The following is an 18,479-nucleotide window of genomic DNA, read 5'->3' as shown; positions in this document are numbered from 1 at the left end:
TCAGAAAAAGAGGGTGACATCAAGCACCGCACTGGCCCTTTAAATAATGGCCCAATCTCCCACAGACATCCTTATCCACTAGAGACACCAGCCTCCCTACAAGACAGATTACAGTGCAACCCATGCTAATGTGCACATGGGACAGACATCACAGAGCAAAAATTTATGTGGCCCCAATGTCCCAGAATACACAACGCTTCTGCTGCTTGCCGGCTGTTTCACTTACTGCTTTCATTGCCACTGAATTGCATTTTAATAGGGTAGTTTTTATTCATTGAAAGCCATTAAGGAAAGTTTGACTTCTCGCAGGGGATCTTTTGGCATTGTAGACCAATGCCCAGTGACAACATCCTAGGAGGCCACCAAAACAGGAAAAGGGGGAGTTTAAGAGGAAGTAGATATAAAGAAAAGAGAAATATGTAGAGACTTACATATAATATCTTCCCCTTCCCCACATTTGTAAGCCAACCTGCTGGGTAACACTGGTTTTAAACAGAACAGAATTAAAGACTGAATGATAATAATAATAATAATAATAATATAAAATAAAAGATGATAAATAAAAGAAAATGATAGCTTATATAAATAATTCCTTATATGTTATTAAACTTTTTGTAATCATTAATTGTAATTGTTTGTGCAACCTAATTTAGTGTGGTTGATTCACTAATATAAACTAATATTTCTGACTTTAATAAAACAAGTTTATTTAGTGTATTTAACATATTAAACATATTACTAGTTTACCTTGCAATATATTTTACAATGTAGTTTTCAATGTTGGGAAATGAGAGTGGGATCCTGGATCAAAAGACTCGAATCATGCTTCGCCATGCCCTGCAGACACCACATGTATAATATGATTTACACAGTAACCACCTCTCCTATTACTGCCTGTTTGGGGTATTCTGTGTTAATGAGGTTAGCTAATTTACTGTTTAAAGCTGGAGCAAGAAGAATAAATAAATAAACATGATTAAAAAACATTGCACACTAATTTCCTAACTAAAATAAAATGTTAGGGTTTTAAAACAGAGATGTCACTGTTCAAGTAATGTAAAAAATGCTATGGTAATACACTGCAATAATTATTTAGCACAGAAGACAGCAAATAATGTCAGCAATGATGAAATAGTGTAGTATTAATTAATAGTCAAAAACGTTGCAGTTTTGGCAAGAGTTGCTGTTGTTTATTAATGTTTTTAGCAGCTAACCCAGTTTGAGATTTTACTATCTGCTCTGAACTTTAAGAAAATAAAGTATGGGGCTTCTCTTGTAATTTCATTAATGTGCATCTAGACAATGTCACATATAGAGACAAAGCACTCAACAATTTACACAATTTTACTTGGAAACATAATTATACATTCATACTTACTTCTGTTGTGTCTTCAAAATGTATTAAAACAGTTAATTTCACCAAACAATAAAGATGAACCCTAACCCTACTTGATACTGCAGTGTACATGATAAGATAAGCTATATAGTGGGTCCAGAAAGTATTTGGACATATATGCAAAAAAAAAAAAAAAAAGAAATTTTTTTTTTTCATTATTTACTCACCTTCATGGTGTTCCAAACCTGTATGACTTTCTTTTTTTCTGTGAAACACAAATTATATTGATATTTTGATATCAATACATGTACATACAAATACATTATATTTTGAAGAATGGTTTAGCAGTTTTTCTCCATATAATGAAAGTCAGTATTGTTTAGGACATCACTAACTTTAATCATAAAAAAAAAAACCTTTAAAAAAATACTCTTTTGTGTTCTGCAGAAGACATACATACAGGATTGAAATGACATGACTGATTCTTAATTTTTCCCTTTAATTCCCATTAAAAATGTATGAATGTCATCGCATAAGTGTCCAAATACTTTTTGAATCATATTGAGATCATGTACAGTGAATTTACACTTCACTATAAAGTACTGCTAAAGAATATGTTCGATTGATTGTATATAACTCCAAATCAATACAAACGTGCATTTCACACAATCTTTAGCGCAGGGATGTGTACATGTGAGCACTTTGTGTGTGTCTGTAACTTACTTCTGGTTTTGAGCTCCTCTCTGGCCTCCTCCAGGGCAGTGATGGATGTAGTCACGCGCAGGCTTGGCTCCAGGGGCTGCTGCTGCTGCTGCAGCACCTCCAGAGCTGGGCGAAAGGGCCCCTGACAGGTACGGGGGATAAGGTAAATGTTTTATTGCCCAGACCCGCCCGCCTCGTTATTGATGAAGCCCCTGTGGATGTCCAGCTGGGCCCTCGAAAGCCTCAGTCTTTTCATCTAAGATATTAAAACACCTGAACAGTGCTGATAAAATACCTTGACCATAGTGAAGGCCCTGAAGAGGCAGGATACTTCAGGTAAATGCACTAAAAATTCACTATTAAATCTACAAGCTAATACAGAAAAGCTGTGTCAATAATTGCCTTTTTTTTTATTATATTTTAATTATCTTCTCCTGCAATTTAAGGGACTTTTTTCTAGCCATTCTAAAAAGTGTGCTGTTTTGTTGATGTCAAAAACTTTATTTGAATCAACCATAAAAAAAAAATAAAAAAAACTCAATCTGGACAATTATGACGGTTATTCATGAAATTAAATTAACATCAAATACAAAAATTGGTGTACATAATGCATCTATTACATTTATGCATTTAAAAGACGCTTTTATCCAAAGTGAATTCAGGCTATCTTTTTCGCTGCTAATGAAATGCTCTACCTCTGTGCCACAGGAACACACAATATTCACAACTACTACGATTTATGAATATTATTCAACAATAACAATAGCTCCTTTTCAGGAACTCGAGCTGCGTCGAACGCTTTGGGGAACGTCCCTGACGAGACCGACTCTGAATATCAAGTGCAATCTGTCCAACGGAAGGGCGTGACTTCACGGGTGGGGTGACGTAGCGACCAGGAAGCTATAAAAGCACGTGCTGGCTTCAGCTTCGCGTCTGTTAGCAAGCGCTCTGTGTGTGCATGTCAAAAGTCTGTCCTGTTGGTCCTATTTATTGTTGTCTGTCTTTAAAATATAAAAAAACAGTTCAATATGCCTAAAGTTAAGGCAAAGACCAAGCATGTGAGGGGCGATTCCAAGCCACGTTATAGATTGTGTCTTCCTCCCTGCCCTCGTTACATCACGGGTGGGGATACACAAAGTCTGTGCGTGGCTTGCCTGGGATTGAAGCACGCCGAGTCTGCTTTTGAGGGGGCCGACTCTCCGCATTGTGAACGAATGCCAATGCGGACGCTTCGATCCCGGAGGGCTCTCTTCGACGAGGGAGTCTTCACCAGCATTCCCCGTGGTGCTGGCCCCGCTTCTGCCGAGGCAGAACGGCTGCTGCACTCGTGGGGTTCGCAGGTGGATCTGTCAGAGGGAATGGAGACGGGCCAGTCCTTATCTCCTTCTTCATCTGCCAAATCCGGCGCCCAAATCCTGGGTTCGGAAGCACGCACGTTCGATCAGCTCATCACTTCTCTTCCTCCGAGGAGGTCGATGTGGAGACTGTTAGTGGGGATTCGCCACCCCTATCGCCCCACTATGAGGAGCTTTTGGAGGTGGTTACTCGCGGGGTTGATAAATTAAAAATCAAATGGCCTGCCGAGAAACAATCTGTGCCGCAGAAAAGCAAGCTAGATGAACGTTTTTTGCGGCCGAGGCAACCACCTCCACGTCGGAGCCTCCCGTTTTTCCCGATCTCCATGATGAAATCGCAAGATCGTGGAACCATCCGTACTCGACCCACCTCTTCGGCCCCGATTCACTATATTATGGCAACGTGATGGGGCTGGGAGAGTGGGGTTATAGAGCGGTGCCACAGGTCGAACAGACCCTCGTGGGCTATCTGTCGCCCGGTTCGGCATCATCTCTAAAGGCTCCGACATTGCCCACCAAGCCACTTAGAACGACATCTACGCTGGTGGGCAAAGGTTATGTGGTAGCAGGTCAGGCTGGGGCATGCCTCCATACTATGGCAGTCCTCCAAGCATATCAAGCCGACCTGCTGGGAGATATGGAGGAGGGGGAGGGAATCAAGTCCGACGATATCGAAAGAGCTTAGAAGGACCGCTGATCTCTCCCTTGGGCCGTCTATGGCAGCCTTAGTGGCCGCGGAGAGGCATTTATGGCTGACCCTGTCAGAGATAAAAGAAAGAGACCGGGTCTGCCTCCTGGACGCCCCGCTTCAGCCTTCTGGCCTGTTTGGCGACACAGTCAATACTGTCGTCGACAGGTTCCAGGAGGCACGAAAGCAGGCGGCAGTGTTCCAGAATTTCCTCCCTCGTCGCTCTCGTGGAGCATCTGGGCGGGAGATGCCACATGCCAGCTCCTCATATCGCACATATGGGGGAGCTGGGTTTGAGACTAAACGCCAAGAAGAGTGTACTTTCTCCAGTTCAGAGAAACACCTATCTAGGCATAGTGTGGGATTTGACCACGATGCAGGCACGTCTGTCTCCTGCTCGTATCGAGTCGATCCTCACATCAGTCGAGAGAGTCAAAGAAGGCCAGTCACTCACTGTCAAACAGTTTCAGAGATTGTTAGGTCTGATGGCAGCTGCGTCCAATGGGATACCTTTTGGCCTGCTGTACATGAGACCCCTGCAGTGGTGGCTCAAGTCCAAGGGTTTTTCCCCGAGGGGGAATCCACTTCGAATTATCAAGGTCACGCGGCGATGCCTTCGTGCCTTAGACATGTGGAAGAAACCTTGGTTCTTGAATCAGGGCCCGGTGCTGGGAGCTCTTTGTCACCATGTAAAGCTAGCGACAGATGCGTCCCTCCCGGTTGGGGTGCAGTCATGAGTGGCCACCCTGCCCGCGGTCCCAGGGCAAACTCCTCTTGCTCAGAGCAGTGTATATTCCTGGGAGATTGAATGTGGGAGCAGACATACTGTTGAGACAGGGGCCGAGGCCTGGGGAATGGAAACTTCACCCTGAGGTGGTGAAGCAGATATGGAGAGTGTTTGGCACAGACCAGGTGGACCTCTTTGCGACTCAGGAGACGTCGCAATGTCCCCTCTGGTTCTCTCTAGTTCATCCAGCTCCCCTGGGACTGGACGCTATGGCACAGACCTGGCCGAAGCTTCGTCTGTATGCATGTCCCCCTATCACTCTGCTCCCAGGAGTTCTGGAGAGTACGCCAGAACAGGGCCGTCTGTTATTAGTAGCCCTGTTCTGGCCGGGCCGAGTATGGTTCGCAGATCTAGTCTTGCTCCTTGACGGCTCTCCGTGGGACATACCGATCAGAACAGACCTACTCTCACAGGCGCAGGGCACGATAATTCACCCTCGCCTGGAGTTGTGGAAACTGTGGGTGTGGCCCCTGAGGGGGCACAGCTCATAGAATCCGGTCTGTCAACCGAGGCCATAGCTGCTTACCATGTCCCTTTCAATGATCAGTCAGTGGGTAGACACCCCCTAGTTACGCGTTTCCTCTGAGGTGCAGTACCTCCGTACCTCCAGTATGGTCCCATGTTCCCCCCTGGGACTTGGTTGTGGTTTTAGAGGCTCTATGTAAAGTTCCATTCGAGCCGATACATGATATCTCAGATAGACATCTGATGCTTAAGACTGCCCTGTTACTGACTATCACCTCGCTAAAGAGAGTTGGAGATCTTCAGGCCCTTTCGGTGGCCCCTACTTACCTAGACTTTGCCCCTGGTATGGCCAAAGCAGTTTTATACCCTCGAGCGGGTTATGTTCCTAAGGTTCCCTCTGTTACACCACAACCTATAGTACTGCAGGCCTTCTGTCTTCCTCCCTTTCGGGAGCCAGACCAGGAAAAGCTAAATTGTATGTGTCCAGTGCGAGCATGCCTCTAGGGCATTCTCAGCAGGTGTGTCCCTCTTGGACATCTGCAATGCTGCGGGATGGTCCACGCACTCTACATTTGTCAGATTTTATGACATAGATATGCGAGCCACTCCGGGCTCTTCTGTTCTCTCATCTTAGCTGTGCTCTTCAGATACACCCTAGGCAGGGATTTGGAAGTCTGGCAGCGTGGGCACATCGTTCCCCAAAGCGTTCGATGCAGCTCGAGTTCCTGAAAAGGAACGTCTCAAGGTTACGAATGTAACCCTGGTTCCTTGAAGGAACGAGACGCTGCGTCGCATAGCCATACTCCCGGCACCCCTGCCGGCGCTTGCTTCGCTACTCGAAGCTGAAGCCAGCTGAATGGCACGTTTTTTTATAGCTTCCTGGTTGCTACGTCTGCCCGTGACGTCACGCCCTTCCGTTGGACAGATTGCACACGATATTCAGAATCGGTCTCGTCAGGGACGTTTCCCAAAGCGTTCAACGCAGCGTCTCGTTCCTTCAAGGAACCAGAGTTACATTCGTAACCTTGAGTCGATTTTGAATAACTGACTGATGTTCTCAATCGCTTAACATCACATTACATTTTAATTATGATCTACATTACATTTGAATTATTTTCTTAAGTTTAGGCTTGCACGTGCTCTCTAAATAAAGTCTGACTTGACTTCTTCACCATGTCACCAAACCATGTTTTCCACTGTTATAGATAGATTAAAAAGTACCATCTTTACATTTTACCATAAATTTGAAATACCATGGCATATGAATATGGTAATTAAATAATATCATGGTACCTGTCCAAAATAAATGGTGTTACCATGTTATGCCATTCATTTTAGACATTGTATTGTACCACAAGCCTCAGTTATTTTGAATATACTTACCTGACATTTTGACACATGCTTTCAGATGTGTTTAGTTGCCCAAATCGAAAGTTTTGGATTGGCGCAAACACTTGCGGCATTGCTCCACATACATAACTTATTGTTTTGGTTGCTCTTAGTTTAAATGTGACCTTCAGACATTGCTGCATTTAATTCATGCTGGTGCAACATTCTCTGCCCTTGATACTATCAAGACCAGATCAGCACCTGGCACTGACCAATCCCCTTACTTCCACTAACAATACACATAATCAATCTATCACTCTCAGATGTTTATCACACAGGGAGAGATGCCTAGGGAGGGGGCTCCACCTCAGACCACAAATAATTGGGAGAGAGAGAGAGATGGCATGAGGGAAGGGAAGGAGAGAGAGAGAGAGATCTGATATGAGTGTGGAGGGTGGTTGCTTAGTCTGGGGTCTTTGTAAGGGCAAAATGTAGATAAATGCTGCATCTTCATCTACTGCATATTGTGTGAAAGATGTGGCAGTTTTTTTTAATGAATTCCCACTAACTGGGCCCATCTAGAGTAAAAAAAACCCAGTCCAGGGAGAAGAACTAATAAAAAGAAATGACTCTGGCTTCTTTTTCACTCACTTATGTTTTACATTAATAGAAACCAATAATAAGAACCATTTACCATAAAAGTCATTGACCGTAAATAACACAAATGGCAAATACGTATCATCAAATCTCCCTCACAGCTGAACAAGATGACATGCTAGATTTGGAAGTTCTTAAAGATATTTTTTTATCTGGGCACATTTACATTTTGCAGTATTCCCTTGCTGAGAGTCCCTTAATGGGATCCATGGCATAAAGGGGTTTGGGTTGACAGGCGTGCTTATCACCGGTTATCTGGCTGTCTAAATGCTTTGGTGCTATCCAGACCAGAAGGGATGCACATTATTTCATTTTTACGGGAAGTTTGTCAAAATGATCTCATGGTGGCAATAAATGCTGGCTTTAAATCATAGTTATCTCAAGATCTCTTTTGTTAATTGTCACCACATTCTATCATCTTTTTGAGACCATTTCATTGGTAGAGTCTAGCGGGATGTCAACAAACGCTTGAGCTGATAAAATATCCCAGTAAAGGATGTTGAGACATTTGTTAGGAATATAAATGAAGATTTTAGTGTGAATTTGCTAAAGGTCAAAAAAAAAAAAAAAAAATTTTTTTACATTAAACTAAAAAATTTATTTTTGCCTGAAAAATAAGGGTGTTCACCCAAAATCAAAAATGTTGTCATAATTTACTGACCCATGTTGATCTAAACCTATATGACTAAGAAGGTTTTTGTAGAATGTCCTTAAAATAATAGGACACTGGAGCTATTAAGCTTCAAACAAGACAAAATGTGCAAGTATCAAAAAGTGGTCCATAAAACCTGTGCAGTGTATTTCAAGTCTTATGAAGTCATGAAAATTTTGTCAACTGGATCAACTCATAACACTGAAGAGATCTTACTGAATAAGACATCACAGCAAGGACAGAAGTCAAGATTTTCAGTGAATAACAACAATTTTAGTCCAATTATAGAAGTTTTGGAATAAAGCACACAAGTCATATGGACTGCTTTTTTGTTGATTTTTCATCACTTCTTAAGCTTGAAAGCACTCGTGTTCCACTAAAGAAAGAATGTTATACACTTAATAACATGTATGCAGCCCCGTACATGACATGCCAAAAAAAAAAAGAAAAGGCTAAATCGTGTGCACGATTTACTAATTCGTTCGCTCAATGTACTAAGACATGCACACGATTAATATTTCGTTCACTGTATTTATAAATTGTGTGCAAAATTTACTAATTTGTTCCCTCGATTTGCAAATCGTGCGCACGATTTAGCAAATCGAGTGAACGCAATCGTAATCGTGTGCACATTTTAGTACATTGAGGGAACGAATTAGTAAATCGTGCACACAATTTATTTATTTTTTCTTGCATGTCATGTGCGGGGCTCCGTAAACAGGAGTATGAGTAAAAGATTACTTTTTTCCATTAACTATTCCTTTAAGGAAATATTTGGCAATGTCTCACCTGTGGCTTTTTGTGCATGGGTGGTAGACGCTCCCTCTTTGGCATCAGGTTACTGGGATAAGGGGTTATATTGGGGGTCTTCTTCTCTTTAGGAGCCGATCGCACTAGAAGCGGCTTACCCTTTTCTCAGTCTCAGCTCCATCGCATCAGGTTCTGCTCTGAACGGTGAATTGAAAACACCTGGACACTAATGGCGCTTTTCCATTACCAGTACCAGCTCGACTCGACTCGGCTTGGCTCGGCTCGACTCGCCTCGGCTCGCTTTTCGCTCCGTTTTCCATTGCAGATAGTACCTCCACAATAGTACCTGGTTGTCATAGCGACGCTGCAGGAAACTGCCGTGACGTAATCTTCTACGCGACACACACCCGCTACCCACACACACAGGACAATGGAGGAAATCGAGTGCATGTTGTTTTTGATTCTCGGGATATATTGGATATATCACGCAATCTCTGGCCAAACTTTTTAAAAATGGCGGGGTTATTCTGGATACTATCTGGATACTATTGCTGGCGCGTGTAATGATGACGCAGTGAATAGTGACGATTCTCTCTGACCAATCAGCAGTCTGCTGTGTTTTCACGTCACATTATAGTATCGCCTCAGCTCGCCTCAGCTCGCTTGGAACCTCGCCGGAGGTGGTACGAAAAAATGTACCTGGAAGCCGGTACTGGTACAATTTTTACACAGTGGAAAACCAAACAGAGCCGAGTCGAGGCGAGCCGAGGCGAGCTGTTACTGTGTAGTGGGAAAGTGCTATAAGATAAGCAAACAAACCAAACAATCCACAGGTTTGGATGAGCAAGGTGAACAAAACAACGTTATGTTTCTGTTGGGATAATGAAGAGAAAGACCGTTTCTCTAAATGATTGCCCGTAAACCTTGAAGAACAAACCTCCAAACACATCCTCATGTGTCAGGGATCTAGGAAGGAGGACCCAATTGGAGTGAGATAACTGACAAAAGACTGATACAAGAGGGTGGTGAAGTGCACAAGATACCACAACAGGAACACAATAAACGGGAACAGCTAGGGAAGGCACCTGGGAAGGCTTCAGGAAAGAACTGGTGGAGTACTTTGGCAACAGAGGGGGCAGCAAGACCAGCTTGATAGAGAAGACCACACAAGGCACCATAGAGCAGAGCTCAGGAAATTGTTGACCACAGACTTGGAGACAGACCAAATGCCAGACAGGTAGAACCAGGGCAGGACACATGGGGACAGGTCAGGAACTTGAAGACAAGACTAGACAGGACAAAGCTCCACAAAAACACAAATTAAACTCAAGACAAGGAAAAATAAGCCAATTAACTAATAAAAGGTTAAGTAGCAAAATAAGAAATTACCAATTTAACCACCTAAGAATCATCAAACAAAACCAAGAGTCAAGACTAGAAAAAACTAATTAAATATTACAAATAAAAGCAAAAGGCAAGAACAAACAAATTACTAAAACAAGGAGCAAGACAAGAACATGAAATTAGACAAAACAAGGGCACAAGACAAACCAGACAGGGAGACACATATTCAGCCAGAGACAGAGGGGGCGAGAATGACCATGGACCAGCAAACACAAAAGGGTAAGGTGCACTATAAATAGGGAGGAAAATACATGAGGGACAGGTGAGCACAATTAGACCAACTAGGGTAACAAGAGGGTGTGGTAAAGAGTAAACAAGGAGGAGGGGCTAAAGGAGCACATGGCCGAGAAAATAACTAACAAGGCCGACACTAGACACAAGAAACTGAAACTGTGCTGACACTATACACAAGAAACAAAAACATTAAACAAAATGACAGTGCAAAACCCTGACACTCATGCCCTCTTTAATAACTCATTTACTAGCCATGAACTGGTAACAGCTTCCATTGTACCTCTCATCATAGGTATCCATGCAAAGCCTACAGCAATACACATTTAGCTCTCAGGAAAAAGAACCCACTTTATTCGGTAAACCACAGCAAAACAATTATACTTATCACCTCCTCTGAATGGACACACATCCATCACTCTGGCATGTGTCATGTCTACTGGCGTAAATGTCTGCTAGCAAACTATGAGCTGTCTGATCTTAATGTAGCACTTTGGTGGTTCTTGGTTTGGCCAGAGGAATAACAGCTAGTCTCTAATCAGATGAATCCTCATATGTGCTTAATTAGCAATGGGAGTTTTTTTTAAGCTTTATTACTATATATATATATATATATATATATGTATATATATATATATATATATATATATATATATATATATATATGCTAATAACTTCATTAAGGCTACTGTGCAGGTTTGGATAGTGTAGCTTTGGGTGTCACATGGTGGGGGGTACACCAAAAACTCCCAACTTGCCTCGGACTTACAGGAAAAGAGCAATGATGTTGACCCTCGTACCGAGGAACTACATCTATGTCAGTGCAGCCACTTTTGTCCAGCGGAATTTTCCCTGGTTAACAATGAACCATGGGAGACCCATCCATTTCACGGAGACAAGGTCAGACTGTGGGAACATAAGTTGCCCAGCGCAGAGACACAGAGAGTGAGAATGAGAAAAGCAGGGAGGGGGAAAGAGAGAGTGAGAAAACTCTGAAGAGAACCTTTCCTGCACTGACAAGCACTTAAGTCTGAGTTGGAATTTTGTGGTTTTAATGGTTGTCCTCGTTTGGATGCATTGTCAGTCATGCATAGTGTCAGGGGCATATGCAATATATTTTCAACCTTTACATATGCAGAAATTCACCTATAATAAATATAATTTAAAATAAACATAACATAACATAACATAACATAACATAACAACATAACATAATATAGTAATGTTTGGGGTCAGTCAGATTTCTATACATTAAAGATCCCTGAAAAAAATTATCATGGATTCCAGAAATATATTAAGCAGAAAAAACTGCAAATCACTGGCAGCAAATTATAATGATTTAACCCCTTACCAGTCACCCCCTATTTTTGGCATGGAGACAGAAATGACATACCCAAAATAAAAAAAGTTTCTGCTCATGATTCTTTCTGACTAGATACATAATCAACATTTGTTCATAAAGCTGACCCTTCAAAGTTTACTGTTCAGGAATCAGAATCACTCAGACTGTTATGATAATAGAGATATATAAGCTCAAACATAAAAACAAAAATAAAAATATTAAAAATATATTTTTTAAATGTATTTAAAAAGAATTTGATGAAGGATATGAGTTTAAAAACACAGTGTAGCTAAAGCCACAAGTCTTCCAAAACTTCATTAAAAATGTCATAATCGAATCTGTAAAACTGTGAATTTTATGAAATATTTTCTAAGGCCCTGTCATGTGTGTTTTTAGAGAAGGCTAATCAGATTGATTTATGGCACTTGTCATCTCTATAAGATCTCACGTGTAAACACTCATATGTGCTCTGACTGTGTTTTTGTCTGTGACAACTCCCCGATTCATTGTTCTATTTTTCTCACCAAACGAGTCTTTCACACCTCAGCCAGGTATGACACATTATCTGCATTATTCTTTTATCATTATTCTATTGTTTTAATTCCACCTTTATTAGCCTTTATTGTGGTTTTTCAGGCTTTACAAAGACACAAAGATGCAATTTCGCTTTAATCTCAGTATGCATTTAGACCTTATTTATCAATAGTCTTACTATAAAAATACAACAAAAATTTTTTCTTATTACCTGAATTATTGTGACAGAAATGCATTATGAAGAAGAAATGCACCTGCTATTCGTAGCATTAGAGCTAACGTTAGCATCAAGCTACATCAGACAAATTATGAAATTATTAGTACACTTTTACTCAAAACTCACTTTAAACCCTGATCGAGTGTTTATAATAACTTCCTTTAGCGATCAGGGGTGGAATTTGGTCGTTTACTGTTGTAAAAATATGCTATTTATAGCCTTTTTCATCGCTACACAAGTAAGCATTAAAGATGTACATTTTCGAATTTTTTTATAAAAACGCCCCAGATCTCAAGAAAATCTCATACCAAGCTTTACTATCGTAATCGCGGGTTTATTATTCGGATATTTCGTGTGTACAGAGGTGTTTCAGTGTTGTTTTGGCCAGATAACGACCAGGAAGTGTACAGGAAGCATGTGACACGATGTGGCGGTGTCCGGTTATGACACTCTTAAGATTGACAAGGAGAAGGACCAATCGGAGTCTGACTGACATACATCTCGGTTATGTATGTAACCATGGTTCCCTGAATAGGGAACAAGATGCTGCGGTGACGTCACCTGCTATGGGAACACCCCTCGGTGTGACGAATGTCTGAAGCCCTATACCATCCTGCCAATCCTATTGGCCAAATAGCGATTGGCACCGCCCTACGCATGTGTACGCATTGTATACCTGGGTGCCGCGCACCATTTCGCTCAGATTTCATGAACTGAAGAAGAAGAATGCTATCAAGGTATGGCACGGCCAGGACCGCAGCATCTCGTTCCCTATTCAGGGAACCATGGTTACATACGTAACCGAGATGTTCCCTTTCATAGATCATTTCGATGCTGCGGTGACGTCACCTGCTATGGGAACACTATACCATAACGCCTGATGTACCTGATAGCTGGGATCCAAGGAAGCATCGGCTCAAGTGGAGGATTTTATCCGGATTTTATCCGGTACAGTTTCCAAGGGCTCAAACGGATGCCCTGATAAACCCTGCAACACAATGGATAAATCCCACGAAGGAACTCGCACGGGGCGGAAAGGCCTCAGCAGTCGCGCACCCTGTATGAAACGAGAAACCAGTGGATGACGGCCCACTGAGGCACCGTCTATATATTCGTGGTAAGCTGAAATGGCTGCCACGTAAACCTTTAGAGTGGCTGGTGTCACTCCATCCGAAAAATGGTCCTGAAGGAACTCCAGTACTGAAGCCACTGGGCAGTAAACTGGATCCATATTACGAATTTCACACCAGGTCGTAAACAGTCTCCACTTGAAAGCATATAAGCGTCTCGTAGAAGCTGCTCTAGAATCCAGTATAGTCTCGGTAGTTTCAACAGAAAGACCGGGACATACTAACTCACTCCGCTCAGAGGCCACGCCCACAGTTTCCATAGATCTGGCCTCGGGTGCCAAATCAGTCCCTGTGCTTGTGATAATAAATCCTGTCTGAGGGGAATCTCCAATGGAGAGTCCGCTAACAGACTGATCAGGTCCACAAACCACGGCTGTGTGTGCCACCGCGGAGCCACCAGCAGCAGCTGTTCCACTCTGTCCAGCCATATTCTGGATAATACCGCTGGGATCAAACGAATTGGGGGAAAAGCATACAAACTGGTCCTGGGCCAACTGTGAGCTAACACATCCAAGCCCAAGGGCGATGGGGGGCATAGGGAGAACCATAGCGGGCAATGCGTAGTCATCTTCGACGCAAATAAATCCACTCTCGCTTCTCCGAAAATCTGACATAAGAGATTCACCGTTTGGGGGTGTAATCTCCATTAACCTTGCTCCAGAGTCTGTCTGGATAGCAAATCCGCTCCGAAGTTCAAACGTCCGGGGACATGAACAGCTCGGATCGACAGAAATTTGTTCTGAGACCAAAGAAGAACATGTCTCGCCAGCCTGCACAGGGGGCGAGAGCATAATCCTCCCTGATGATTCAGGTATGACACAACCGCTGTGTTGTCTGATCTGAGCAGCACATGACGGCCAATCAGCAGATTCGAGAAATACTGGAGTGCCAGAAAAACCGCCAGTAATTCCAACCTGTTTATGTGCCAACTGTGTTGTGCCACTGTCCACACTCCGTGGGCTGGGCGCCCTTGATAAACAGCTCCCCAACCGGTCAAAGACGCATCCGTCGTGACGGTCTCTCGGAAAGCACAAATCCCCAGCCGAACCCCGGTTAGGAGAAATTCGGTTGACATCCATAGTTTTAATGACATCACACACCTCCGTGTCACCGAAATCGTCCGATGCGGAAGACAACGGGGTGAAATATTTTGTCTTTTCGTCCACCACTGAAAAGGGCGCATGTGAAGTAATCCCAGACGAATTACGGGGAATGCCGCTGCCATTAGACCTAAAAGTCTGAGGCACAATCTCACTGTCACTGTGCGACCCGCTTTGAAGCGCCGCACGCATGACGCAATCGACTGTGCGCGCGGGAGAGAAAGCTTTGCTGTCATCGCGCAAGAGTCCAAATCTATTCCCAGAAAGGTTATCCGTTGAGAGGGGATTAACACTTTTCTGGAAATTCGTGCGTAAGCCCAGGCTGTTTAAATGATTCAGCACAAGATCCCGATGAGAGTGTGCTTGAGTCTGCGATTGCGCTAACACCAGCCAATCGTCTAAGTAGTTCAAAACACGAACGCCCTGGAGCCGCAACAGGGCCAGAGCTACGTCCATGCATTTTGAGAAAGTACGGGGAGCCAGAGCTAAGCCAAAGGGAAGAACGCGATATTGATACGCTTTGCCCTCTAAAGCGAATCTGAGGAACTTCCTGTGTCCACGGCAGGAATTAGGCCAACAGATTGAACATCGGGCTCTGCCGCTAGCGAAAAAGCGGCGGCTGTGCGAGCCGTCATAAACGGGTCGTCTGTGCAGGACCCTTGAATCACCCCTCGAATTCTGAAAGCTGGATTGCGCAAAATGTCTGAAGGAACGTTTGGTGTTACAGCTCGATCCAATGCTGCTCAAAGCGCTGTTTGCTGCGAGACAGTCAATGTTAGAGCGTGGGGAATGCAGTGAGAGGGTTGGATGTGCATTAGCAGTCCAACAGCACTCTCTAGTGGAGGGCACAGTCCCTGGCGAACAGGAAGGAAGCGCATGCGTCAAAGTCGCTGCATTTCGTTGTGTATAATCCTGAAGCGTATCCACGGCAGGATTTAATCCAACAAGATAAACATCGGGCCACACCGTTAGCGAGAACGCGGCAGCTGTGTGAGCCGTATAAACTGGCCGTCTTTGTCAGCCTCTTGTGCCGTCCCTCAAACTCTGAAGGCTGGATTGTGCAGAGTGTCTGAGGGGGCGCTCAAATGATAGCTCAATCCAATGATGCTCGATGTGCCTTTGCTGCGAGACAGTCAATGTTAGAGCGTGGGTTGGAGGGGGTTGGATGTTTATCCACCACGCGGGTAGCCACATAAATAGCTCACTGAGGAAGGGGAGGCGCGTTTCTCCTGTCCGCTCGGAGGGAGAGAACCGCATGTGCCGGCCAGAGCCTACTCTGAGTTCGAAGCCGCGGTTGGACAAACATAGTTTGAAAAAGCAAATCTGCTGATTAACACGCTCGAGTGGGGGAGAGCGAGCAAGTGGAAAAACTCCAGTGCATCACTGTATTCATAGTCAAGCCGCACATATCGCCCCTAACCAACAACTCGTGCGGGGCCTCGGCGACCGCAGAAGCGAAACGGTGGGGGTTAGACGCGAAGAGACTTATAGAAATACACTCCAGAGGGCAGATTCTTTTTTTTTTTTTTTACTGTAGCCGTAGGCTATTACGGAGAGAACATGTAGAGAGGCTGCTAACGAACCTCTCATAAGTGCCTCCTCGTGATAAACCCATTATACGGCTCACCGAGGGGTGCTCCCATAGCAGGTGACGTCACCGCAGCATCGAAGTGACCTATGAAAGGGAACACACGATCTCCCAGGACTGCACACACACACACACACACACACATCGCTGGGAGAGGCTGTTTATCATCTGATCGCGTAAATCAGTGGAAAATAAATAGAAATGATAAACATCAGTAAATGTATCCATATATCTCCGCGGATATGCATCTTTGGTCTATAAATCCTTATTGACGCTGTTCAGTGAGTCTATGTGAACACAAATAAACCGCTGCAGACGTGACTGAATATGAATGAGTGGTGAATTTCTATTCAAAATGTGGCATAATACGGATTTATTATTTTGCACTCCTGACATAAATTACTAAATAACTTTCACTACAACAATGTTTTATCAAAACATTGGTCAAATATCGAAGCTAGAGTCTTTAAACTTTCAATTGATGCAAGTTTGTCCAGATCAAGTAAGAGAGTGATGTTTAACGTGCTGTGAAAGTGAAACAATAATAAACTGGGGCCGTCGGCGATGTTTGCAAGTAATTTAAGGATCAAGTTCCAGTGAAGACTGGAGTTATGGCTGCTGAAAATTCAGCTTTGTAATCACAGGAATAAATTACATTTTAAAATGTAATTTTATATAAATAAAATATATGTAAAGTAGAAAACTGTTCACAATATTACTGTTTTGTTTAAAATAAGTGCAGCATTGGTGAGCATAAGATACTTCAAAAATATAACCCCCCCCCCCACCAAATATTACCAACCAAATTATATTAATTTCTGTTTTCTTTAACCATTCATTACTAATCATAATAATTTAAAACATTATTTTAACACATATTACACAATAAAACCTTTGTCCGTTCATTAGTTTATTTTTAACAGATATAAATGTAATTTATTTTTTCTAAAAGTTTTTCTTGCTATTCACTGGCCTTTTCCATTGTTGAATACCCTGGTGCCATATGAAATATATTTACAAAATATTTTTGACAATATAAAAATACTTCTAATAATCAGATTGTTTCTAAATAATTGTATATAATAATTTTATTTGTATAAAAATAATAAATACATTAAATTTTTATAAAATATTTTTTTCTAAATAATTTCAATGGGACAAAAAATGGAAGAAAAAAAATATGGAGATTAATAAATCCCAGTATACCATTCCCACACACCTCTCTTTTTTTTATTTTTTCTTCGTCAGACTGCAGGCAGTTGGCAGTAATGTCCTCTAGCCCTGTTCATGGTGAGGCTGGTACTAAGCGTCCAGTGACCAAAGCAGGATCATGGGCATGAGCTGTGTGCCCACAGGAGGCTGTGATGACCATAAAGGCATGAAGGAGAGGCCACAAAATAAAAAATCTGCTCACCCCACACTGCTGCTGAATCAACAATGGCCAGATCACGTCATCATAATTATCAAGACACATTATAGCCAGTGGGATTTCTGAAAAGAATATACTGTATATCAGCAGATGATTCCAGTGGTTAGGAGCCCTGCTGAAAAAATAAACATCTTCATACTCCATACTGACACAGTTCCTTTTCATTCTGTGACCTCAAATAAATGCACATATATGTATGCTGGATATACGTACATATCTGTCTCGCTGATTCACCACTGACCTGTTTAGTGCTCAGGAGGAAGTGAAGTCTCTGAGCCTGGATGTTTTTCTCTTTTTCCTCTTTTTCCAGAGTGATCAGTTCTCTCTCTCTCCACTGGAGCTCTGCAACTTCCTCCAGGTCTCTCCTGGGAAGCAGAGAACAGTTCACATAAACCCACAGTTTTGTAAACTCTTGTCTTGACATCAGACGATGTCTTGTGGGTTGTTTAAAAGAACAGCTTGGCTGACAGAATGATGGCATGACAATCTGAATTCTTGTGATTTATTTCATACTGAGACATTTGCTAAATTATATTTCTGTTATATGAAAATTATAATACATAAGGAGCATTGTTGAGCATGTGTGTACATGTTAATCTGTTTATATTTCCTCTACATTTATGCCTGTGCAAGATTAAGCATAAAAAATAAATAAAAAAACAGAACATAAAATACACAAAATACTTCCTGTTACGAAGTTATTTTGCTCTGTACACTGACCTTTAAAAATCCTCTCGCTTTTCGCATGATGCACTTTTCGCTACCATTTCCTCTTCATAAAAG

General features: G+C 42.6%; 1 pseudogene; it reads right to left on the bottom strand.

The window, feature by feature from the left end:
* Positions 1–18,479, bottom strand: part of LOC132111613 (spermatogenesis-associated protein 17-like) — a 36,010-nt pseudogene that overhangs the window by 8,656 nt on the left and 8,875 nt on the right.

Source organism: Carassius carassius, chromosome 31, assembly GCF_963082965.1.
Source record: "Carassius carassius chromosome 31, fCarCar2.1, whole genome shotgun sequence".
Lineage (NCBI taxonomy): Eukaryota > Metazoa > Chordata > Actinopteri > Cypriniformes > Cyprinidae > Carassius > Carassius carassius.
The sequence above is the reverse complement of the archived record's forward strand: the minus strand, read 5'-3'. Positions and strand labels throughout refer to the sequence as shown.